This window comes from Centropristis striata, chromosome 17 (assembly GCF_030273125.1).
Source record: "Centropristis striata isolate RG_2023a ecotype Rhode Island chromosome 17, C.striata_1.0, whole genome shotgun sequence".
In the NCBI taxonomy this organism is placed as follows: domain Eukaryota; kingdom Metazoa; phylum Chordata; class Actinopteri; order Perciformes; family Serranidae; genus Centropristis; species Centropristis striata.
This window is the reverse complement of record NC_081533.1, coordinates 3,965,556-3,976,361: the sequence shown is the minus strand read 5'-3', so window position 1 is coordinate 3,976,361 and position 10,806 is coordinate 3,965,556. Positions and strand designations below refer to the sequence as shown.

Sequence of the window (10,806 nt, the reverse complement as noted above, 5' to 3'; positions counted from 1 at the left end):
AAAGACAGTAAGAAAAAAACTCCTGGGTGTTTTTCTTTTCGAAGGAAAAGCAAGAAAAATGCAGTGCATACTTCAGAGTCTGATTAAGACGAAATACATTTTTCTGTCCAGGAAAGCAAAAAAGGTTATTTTACGCACTTGCATGTCAATATGATGATCCACAAGTTTCTTTTTTTTTTTTTATTGATGCTTAGTTAGGTATGTTGTAGTCTTGATAGAGATCAGTTTGCAATCAGGCAATATGAACAGTAATTTAATAATGTGTATTTTACCTTTAATGTTCAGTCTTTTTAACAGACACACAATGCATCACTTGTTTCTGTGTGAAGAGCACCAAATGAGAGCGTGAGAGAAGTTTGTTTTAGATTAAAGTGTTGCTTATTATGCATCAGTCTGTAATGCAAATATTATGTTTTTGTTTTGAAATCACATTCACAAAGAAATTGATTGATTTTTTTCGTCTTTTGTTGCTCATCATTTCTTCAAATTTACAATTTTATACAGTTGAAAAAACATTTTATTTTGAAATTGTGAATTTTACTTTGAAAATCTTGTATAATTTTTTTAGATACATAAACCGGTCGGAGTGACTGAACAAGTAAAGTTATTTCAGACAAGAGACTGTGTGAGGAAACTAAATCTCATATGTATATTTAAACAGAATTTTTATTTTACTTTGAAAATTGTCTTATTTTGCTCTATAGGTAATTATAAGGCCTTTTGCATGTTACACTTGCAAATTATTGCTGCAGTGACCACTTACTAATGTTGTAGATGCTTTAGATTTTGTGTTAATCACTTTGAACCAAACTATTGTTGTAATTTGCATCATTTGTGGGATCCTAAAAAAATGTATATATGTAAAGTAATACTAATTAAAAAAAGACGATGGGATTCATGCTTGAATGTGCTGTTTTTTTGTGAAAAGTAATATATTATGCTAACAGGAGAGATATATCTTATATTCTCTTGTATGGGCTACAACAGTCAGAGAAGTAAAGTTTTTCTCCTTTTACAGGGAAAAAACTTGTTTAGTTTTGACAGAAATAACAGTAAAGTTACAACAATAAAAGTGTATGATGCAAATATGCAAGTTGCATTGGATAATTTGTTAATATTGTGTCTTTTTAACACTTGAATGTGACTTTCTTCTCTTTAATAATCACCAAAAGTGTTGCTTTTGTGGGCAGAGTCTGGTATTGATAACTCCAGCTGATCTTCAGGTGTTTTTGTCTTTGGTTCGTCTGATTAAATCTCACCTGACAATCACAAACACTTTGTACCAGGAAATACATCTTAGAGCTATAAATACCTCTAAGTCACATTCCTGTGAGTCAGAGAGAGGCCTCCACCCTGACATGGATGAAGATTTTATTTTCACTTTCTGTCTGCCTCCCATTTACGGGAATTCATGTGATTATATGAACAGGTGTTTGGTTTCCCCTCAGGGTTGCAACTCATTGATCTGGATTTTAATGGTTCTGAAGCTATAAACTCTGTTAATATGTTTTGATCTCAGCTGGGGGGTTCAAATGTAGCTTCCTTCCTATTTTATTTTATTATTTTTCCATTATTCAAGGGGCTGATTGGCATTAGTGAACTGTAATCTTATTTTGTATCTTTTAGAGGGTTTTTTTTACATATCAATTTTTGCTGAATTGTTGTTTTTCTAATATCTATTTGTTTGAATTATCCATAAATAAACTTCCTATGAAGGAAGGTAAAATCAGTTCAATTTAAAGGCAGGAGAAATTGAAATCTTTCAGGGTTAAACTTAAATTGTGAGGATAAAAATCCCTCTTCTATACATTAGTTCATTAGCGTATCCATTAATTAACCTTAAATATGCTTCCTTATAGCATAATGCATTTCCTGTAAGGTACAGATAAAGGTAGATAGTATAGCAGTATGTGCTACTTTGTATATTTTAAGTGGTTTTACTCTTAAATAACAATGTAATCTATTTTCCATTAAGATCGAAGTTGTAAGGTTTTGCATTTTAGGGTTATTTATCCCTGACAATGAGCCTATTTTACAGTTTTTCTCAGTCACTTTGGTGCATTTCTCACATCGCTCTTTACATTTGCACAACAGTTAGTTCAACCTCCACAACATTTAGTCATTAGTGCTCATCATAGTAGCAGTTTCTCCTTTCAACAAATTGCAAATGCTTTTGGACATGCATCAAGTGCTCCCATACAACTCTCTGCTGTTTTATAACATCATCATTTCTTATTTCATGTCAGTCAAAATTAACTATACTTGTGAATGCTGAATAGTCATTCCATATAAAACTAATAGTCCTCATTTCATTGCTTGAGTCATTACATACAAAAATGTTGAACTAGTTGTCAAAATCTGTCAAGAAAATGTTAATGTAATGTAATGTAAATATTTTTTCTAAATCTTTTTTTTTCCTGAACATGTCTCCTAAATTGAATAATTTCTCTCAGGTGAACTTCAGCTTTCTCTGATGAGACTGATGAAGGGCTGTGTGAAGCATTAGTTGAACCAATGATAAGTCACTTCTCTACAATCACTCAGAGCTGAATCCATAAACCATAAACCATAAACACTTTACAACATATGTGAACCAAGCAGGACATAGTGTGGACCATTTCTACAACACTGCAGAGGGTGGATTCACCACTAGAGGAGATACTTTCTTGCTGCATTGCAATAGATGATATTGTCTGTGATGTAGATGAAACTATGTGGCCAGACAGAGAGGAACGTCTGGATGTGCACGAATGATTTACAATACTATGTATGCTATATGTTCAGTTCCATTATGTACTGTTATATTGTTTACAGTTGTGCACAGCTCTACCCAAAGGGAGTTTAGTATTATGGGCTGAAATATGTGCCAACAGAAACTGAATTTGAATTATTTATATTTGAATTTGAATTGTATAATTTGAATCATTGCATTGAAAAACTGACTCTGAATTGTAATTTGAAATAGAATTTATTAGTTTGGAGCTGAACATTCAGTTCACAAAATTCAATTTTCAATTTTCTGAGACAAAGATACACAGAGCGCCTCTTCGGCCAATCAGCACATCCGTTTTCTGCGCTTGATTGTTCTGCCACAACTACCTGGATGTTCATCGCAGAAAATTGAAATTGAATTTTGCGAACTGAATGTTCAGCTCCAAACTAATAAATTCTATTTCAAATTACAATTCAGATTCAGTTTTTCAATGCACTGATTCAAATTCTACAATACAAACTCAAATTATGTGATTCAAATTCAGTTTTTGAATGCAATTATTCAAGTTAAGCAATTCAAATTCAAATATAATGCTGTGAAGAAATTAGATTTGCAAAAAGCATATGCAGTAAAAATGTGAAACATACATATTCAGTGTGTTGTTCTCAGTTACCTCACTAAATACAGTAATGTGTACCTTTACTGTAGTTTTCTAATGGCTGTAAATAGTATAAAGTCTGTCTGGAGCATTTTCAGGTAGCGTCACCAACATCTGACTTTTTTGCATTGAAAACATTTCCAGAGTAAAGTGTCATAATGAAAACATGACAGAGACATTTGACTATCTGGTTCATAAACATGGTGTCAGGACTTTTCATCTTGATGTCACTGACTCTTTCATTGACATGAATACTTGCTTTGGAGGAATGAGCTATGATCCATTTTGAGCAAGTGACACGCTTCTGCAGGTTATCAACTAGGTTTTGCAGTTTGTACTTATTGTTTTGAGAAATGCATTAACTGTTGTGAAAAAGTAAAGAGCGATGTGAGAAATGCACCAAAGCGACTGAGAAAAACTGTAAAGTGCATGTTGTCTCGGCCCCCGCTCACTGAAAAGAATCACACAGTTCAGATCATACAAACTCAGTTGACACGACAAATTTTGGACAAATAATGAAGCAGACAACTAATGACCAAAAAAAATACAAAAAATTGACCAAAAAGACACAAAATGACCAAAAAAATAAACAAAATTACCAAAAAGACACAAAATTACCCAAAAAAAGAGACACAAAATGACCCAAAAAGACTGACTTCCAAAATGATTTGGCGACCCCCAGAAATCATTTTGCGACCCCAATTGGGGTCGGGACCCCCAGGTTGAGAACAGCTGATCTACATAACCAGCAGTGAAATATCTGCTGTATGTTTTTAGGGTTGTCACGATACTAAAATGTTCAACTTGATACGATACTCAGGAAAATCTTTGATACTCGATACCATTCTCGATACCACAAGGATAAAAACAAAGACCCCAAAATTTAACAGAAATATTTTTATTAACAAGAAAAATGCAACATGTAAAAATGAACAGAAGCACAGGTTAAATATTTATAATAAAAAACAGTTGTGTAAAAAGAAACTGCAGCTATAATAAGAGGCTTCAGGTCTGAGGTAGTGCTATCGATACTGAGTATCGTATCCAGATACAACGTTTTAGTATCGATACTTTTTTGAGTATTGATACTTTTGACAACCCTAATATGTTCTCATAATGTTCTATAATGCAGTTTGTAATGTTGCCACTGAAGTTTTCTGTCTTGCAGTTGATCTCTGCTCAGCAATAGTTTGTCAATAATAACGTAATAAAGTTTCTCTTCTGATTAATATTTGTTGGATATATGTAAAAACATTCAGTAACGACAGTTAACTAATCACATTTATTCACATGCAATATAAAAAATTAAAATATCAAATAGATATTTCTTCATATAGACACGTAGCATAGCTGAAAATGATTCAGTTTTTGCCCACTTGCAAACTTTAAATGTCTCTTTTGTTGACGTGCAAAACCGAATATATGGTCAGGAAAAAAAGAGATGACTAAAATAAATAAGTAAATAAATAAATTCATGTCTGGTGTTTTTGGAAAATGAAAGAAAATAAGATAAACATGAAGGCACTCCAAAACAAGTAGCTACAGTGGTGAAACATGATTTATTAAAAATAATTGAGCAACTTCAATAGAGGCGTTTTAATATTTCCTTCCTCGTTATCTTTCTCATATTTTAGAGAGCCTGGATTGCCTTCATGTTCATCTTCATATCATATTTTTTATTTATTTTTCCCAGAATCACAGGAGGAGCTGTAGCTCCCTCTACAGGTCAATCTGAGGAATAAAACACTCAACAATAAAACTGGTGACATGTTAATACTGGAAAAATGGTTTAATATCCAGCAAAGTCAGAAAGATTATGAAAAATACATATATTTACAAAAATATGTATATTGAAAAGTTAGAATTAAAACAATAAACTATTTGGTCTACATACATCATGCTAATAAAAATATTAGTAACAGAGCAGAATTAATTTAATGACACTGAAATGAGACAAAAAATGTTTTACCCACATTCCTCAACAGAAACATAATTTAAAACAGTTTTAGAGTCATATTTTAGTATTCAACATGTTTTTCCATAGAGCTGCAGTATGTTACTGATCCTTTACAGAAACTGGAAGGTCAAACTTTTTTTCCAATTACGTGATCATAAATATATAACAGTTTAAAAACTACGATTATAATAAATGACTGAAAGAATATTTGCTCCTTTTGGGTCGTCCACCTGGAACCCTAAAGCTGGTTCCACACAGATATGTTCAGGGATACATTACATTAAAGTCTTTAATCTATCTAACGTTGCTCTGAGATGATTTATTGGTGGTTAGTTTCACTAACATAAAGTCTGGTGATGGTTCCATCAGAAGCATAACTGTAAAGGCATATATTAAGGTACAGATATAAATCATATAGTGAACATCTAAGGCACTGCTCTGCACCACACAGTGACATCTTGTCTTCACCTGAACATGAGTAACGCAGTAAAAGGAGTCTCATGGTATGCTGTCTTTCTGCCTCTTCCACTTGGTTCAAGTTTAAAGGCACACCCATTTATTTTCTCTGTGCAACACACACACACACACACACACGTAGCAATCCAGTTTCATCTGTCTCATACAAAAGAAATGTAACAAAGTAAAAGAACAACAATGTGTAAATTGAGACATCCATGCATACAGACACATAAAAACACATTCACATCTTCAAATGAACACACTGTACAAGTACAGTGTGTTCATTCAGAAAATGCTCCAGTGAAAAGAACGGTATCTAGTTTGGTTTTAAAAGAACAGGAGCATAAATACTGATTTCCACCTTGTGACTGGAGAGACCTGCTGGGGATATAGACTGACAGCATGTCCCACATGTGCTTTGTAAAACTAAAGGAAGGAAGTTTTAAAGGATTGATCAGCACATAACAATTTAATTTAAATCAGATTATCAATGCAAAATTGGATTCTTAACAAATCACCACAAAATGTCAGCTGAGCTGACTGTCAGGACAGTGAAGTGCAGCTCTGCTGTTTTATTAAAATGTGTCCCAGGAGGAAACATACAGGGAATGGGTTTAAAAATAAAGTAAATGGTGCATACTTCTGTTGTTGCCATCCCTGTCACCAATTCCACCATGTCCTGGGTCAATGCAATAATATATTTTCCTTTTTAACTCAATGGTTGCCTTGTCTTGGATTCCATATGAAACCAGCAGACGATCGTTCTCCAGATGTTGGTCTCCAAACATCAGATGCTGTTCTCCTACTACAACACACACACACACACACACACACACACACACACACACACACACACACACACACACACACACACACACACGGGGTCAAACCAGTCAATGTCAACATTTCCCAAAAGAACATAAAGTAATTTATTATTGGTATAAAGTTTAAATAACTTGTTAAAAGTAATGTTAGTTGATCCTTTTAGAGCTGCAGTCACACTCCATGGTCCATAGTATCAACCATCTGATCATTAAACTCATCCACTCACACAGATTGAAGTTCTTCTCTTAAGTTGTGATGTTATAAATATAGTGAAGTAGAGGCAGAAAGTGCTGTCACTGGGCCTTAACGCTCATTCAGATGAAGTGACACAAACACTGACCAATCAGAGCAGACTGCCTGTTTGAGAGGAGGCCTTAAGGAGACACAGCTAAATGTTGAGAGTGAATACAGATATATATTCACAACATGTTCAAGTAGCAACCAGGAATACAAGTATGAACCTAATCTGATCTGTAGTCCATCATTTTAGCATTAGACTAAACTCTGCACGCTTCTACTGGTCATTTTAATCATGAACATGATGTTACCTGGGCGTCCTTTGAGTTTCTGTATCTTCTCCTTCAGCTGCAGCACTGTGACGCTCTCAAACTCATTGTTGGACAGGTAGATCAATATGGTCTCCCCATTATGCCATTTAACAAAGACCGTGACATCATTTTCTAAAAAAAAAACAGTAAAAGTTTGTCTTTAATAACTGCATCACTTAATAAAGTTTCTCTTTAAATGAATGCAGAATGTATTTGATGTCCAACAGGTGGATATATGTAAAAACATTCCCTGTATGTTGGACAGAGTTAAACAGTTAAATAGTCACATTTACTCACATGCAATATGACATTGAAAAGATTAAAAATCAATATTTTTTCATATGGACTCGTAGCAGAGCTGAACATTAGTCAGTTTTTGCATACTTGCAAACCTTTAATGACCATTCTGATGCAGAGGAAAACAGGATATAGGTCAAATGAAATGTAACAAAATAAAAGAACAACAATGTGTGAACTGATTTCCACCTTGTGACTGGAGAGACCTGCTGGGGATATAGACTGACAGCATGTCCCACATGTGCTTTGTAAAACTAAAGGAGGATTTTCTATTGAAGTCTGAAAACAGCAGGCTGCCAGTGAAGGTTTGGAAGGATTGATCAGCACAAAACAATTTAATCTAAATCAGATTATCGTTGGAAAACTGGATTTTTTAACAAATCACCACAAAATGTCAGATGAGCTGACTGTCAGGACAGTGAAGTGCAGCTCTGCTGTTTTATTAAAATGTGTCCCAGGAGGAAACATACAGGGAATGGGTTTAAAATAAAGTAAATGTTCCATACTTAGAATTAACTCAATGGTTGTCTTGTCTTGGATTCCACATGAAACCAGCAGAGCATCGTCCTCCAGCTGTTTGCCTGCGAAGATCAGTCGCTGTTCTCCTACTACAACACACACACACACACACACACACACACACACACACACACACACACACACACACACACACACACACACAGGAGTTTAAACCAGTCACTGTCAACATTTCCCAAAACAACAGAAAGTCATTTATTATTGGTATAAAGTTTAAATAACTTGTTAAAAGTAATGTTAGTTGATCCTTTTAGAGCTGCAGTCACACTCCATGGTCCATAGTATCAACCATCTGATCATTAAACTCATCCACTCACACAGATTGAAGTTCTTCTCTTAAGTTGTGATGTTATAAATATAGTGAAGTAGAGGCAGAAAGTGCTGTCACTGGGCCTTAACGCTCATTCAGCTGAAGTGACACAAACACTGACCAATCAGAGCAGACTGCCTGTTTGAGAGGAGGCCTTAAGGAGACACAGCTAAATGTTGAGAGTGAATACAGATATATATTCACAACATGCTCAAGTAGCAACCAGGAATACAAGTATGAACCTAATCTGATCTGTAGTCCATCATTTTAGCATTAGACTAAACTCTGCACGCTTCAACTGGTCATTTTAATCATGAACATGATGTTACCTGGTTCTCCTGTTAGAGGCTCCAACTTCTCCTTCAGCTGCAGCACTGAGACGCTCTCAAACTCATGTAGGTCGATCTTTATGGTCTTCCCAGTCAAATCTTTCACGATGACAGAGACATCTATTTTTTTTTAAAACAGTAAAAGTTTGTCTTTAATAACTGCATCACTTAATACAGTTTCTCTTTAAATGAATGCAGAATGTATTTGATGTCCAACAGGTGGATATATGTGAAAACATTCCCTGTATGTTGGACAGAGTTAAACAGTTAAATAGTCACATTTATTCACATGCAATATAACATTTAAAATATCAAATAGTTATTTTTTCATATAGACTCGTAGCAGAGCTGAACATTAGTCAGTTTTTGCTTCATGTCCACTTGCAAACCTTTAATGACCATTCTGATGCAGAGGAAAACAGGATATAGGTCAAATGAAATGTAACAAAATAAAAGAACAACAATGTGTGAACTGATTTCCACCTTGTGACTGGAGAGACCTGCTGGGGATATAGACTGACAGCATGTCCCACATGTGCTTTGTAAAACAAAAGGAGGATTTTCTATTGAAGTCAGAAAACAGCAGGCTGCCAGTGAAGGTTTTGAAGGATTGATCAGCACATAACAATTTAATCTAAATCAGATTATCAATGCAAAATTTGATTTTTTAACAAATCACCACAAAATGTCAGCTGAGCTGACTGTCAGGACAGTGAAGTGCAGCTCTGCTCTTTTATTAAAATGTGTCCCAGGAGGAAACATACAGGGAATGAGTTTAAAAAAAAGTAAAAGTTCCATACTTAGAATTAACTCAATGGTTGTCTTGTCTTGGATTCCACATGAAACCAGCAGAGCATCGTCCTCCAGCTGTTTGCCTGCGAAGATCAGTCGCTGTTCTCCGACTACAACACACACACACACACACACACACACACACACACACACACACACACAGGGGGTCAAACCAGTCACTGACAACATTTCCCAAAAGAACATAAAGTCATTTATTATTGGTATAAAGTTTAAATAACGTGTTAAAAGTAATGTTAGTTGATCCTTTTAGAGCTGCAGTCACACTCCATGGTCCATAGTATCAACCATCTGATCATTAAACTCATCCACTCACACAGATTGAAGTTCTTCTCTTAAGTTGTGATGTTATAAATATAGTGAAGTAGAGGCAGAAAGTGCTGTCACTGGGCCTTAACGCTCATTCAGCTGAAGTGACACAAACACTGACCAACAGGGCTGGACTGGGACAAAAAATCAGCCCTGGCATTTTTGCCCCGACCGGCCCACCACAACTGATAACTCACCAAGTATCTTAGTGCTCTCCTAACCGTGTAGATATCTGAACTATATCACTCCACACTACATTACATTTAGACTACATAAGATGGCCCTCATCGTAGAGTGTCAAAACACAGGAAGTCAGAATGGATAAGTTTCACTTTTTAATATAAATGCAATAACATGCAGCACAACAAAGCAAGATAATAGGCCTAAAAAATAAATGGTATTCTACTAATGCTCAAGAAACAAATGTTTACACATCTAAAAAGATCCCTTCGGGTGGGCAAATTAGCCTGCAGAGACAGAAATGTCCTACTAGCACATTTAACACTGTCACACTAACATCATAATTTTCACGTCCAACTGCTCGTCTGTTTATCACCTCCAGATCTATCAACAACTGATCAAGCTAGCACAGACAACAGCTAATCAGCTTCAAACACTAACAGAACTGACCAACTTGAAATTATGACAACAAGGCACTAGTATGTTAAACTGGTAACAACAGCTAGCCTAGCATGTTGCTGTGCCAGTCAATTCACTTTAACCAGTTAAGTCATTAAGTTAAAGTCCAGAACTGTTAAACTTCATTAGAGAGTTCAGACGTGCTAATCATAGTGGAGGCCGCAGAAACTTCCCTCTCTTCCTGCTCTTTCCCCCTGGCTGCGCGCACCTGTACCTGTTTGTAAACAAGACGCCGTTTATACACGATACATTGATGATGTAGCGAGCAAACTACACTGTGTTCAAAAAGTTAGCAAGCTAACAAAATAAAGTTATTAACCTGACTTCATGATATTTGAGCCAGGCAGAGAACTATTAATCGCTTCTTACCGCATGTTGCCGGGTGCTGTCATCTTTCCACCTCTCTCTCATAGAC

The 10,806-nt window shown here is 35.4% G+C and overlaps 1 protein-coding gene and 1 long non-coding RNA gene across 2 annotated transcripts in view; one reads left to right on the top strand and one right to left on the bottom strand.

Annotated features, from left to right (window-relative positions):
- The window catches only part of LOC131989470 (uncharacterized), a 299,290-nt gene that overhangs the window by 137,865 nt on the left and 150,619 nt on the right, over nt 1–10,806 (top strand). The window lies entirely within an intron of this gene.
- LOC131989533 (uncharacterized) lies at nt 7,969–9,549 on the bottom strand. Its single transcript, XR_009395958.1, has 3 exons — nt 9,434–9,549; nt 8,634–8,753; nt 7,969–8,065 (listed from the first exon to the last, which is right to left on the bottom strand). It is a non-coding gene; the product is annotated as an uncharacterized LOC131989533 (long non-coding RNA).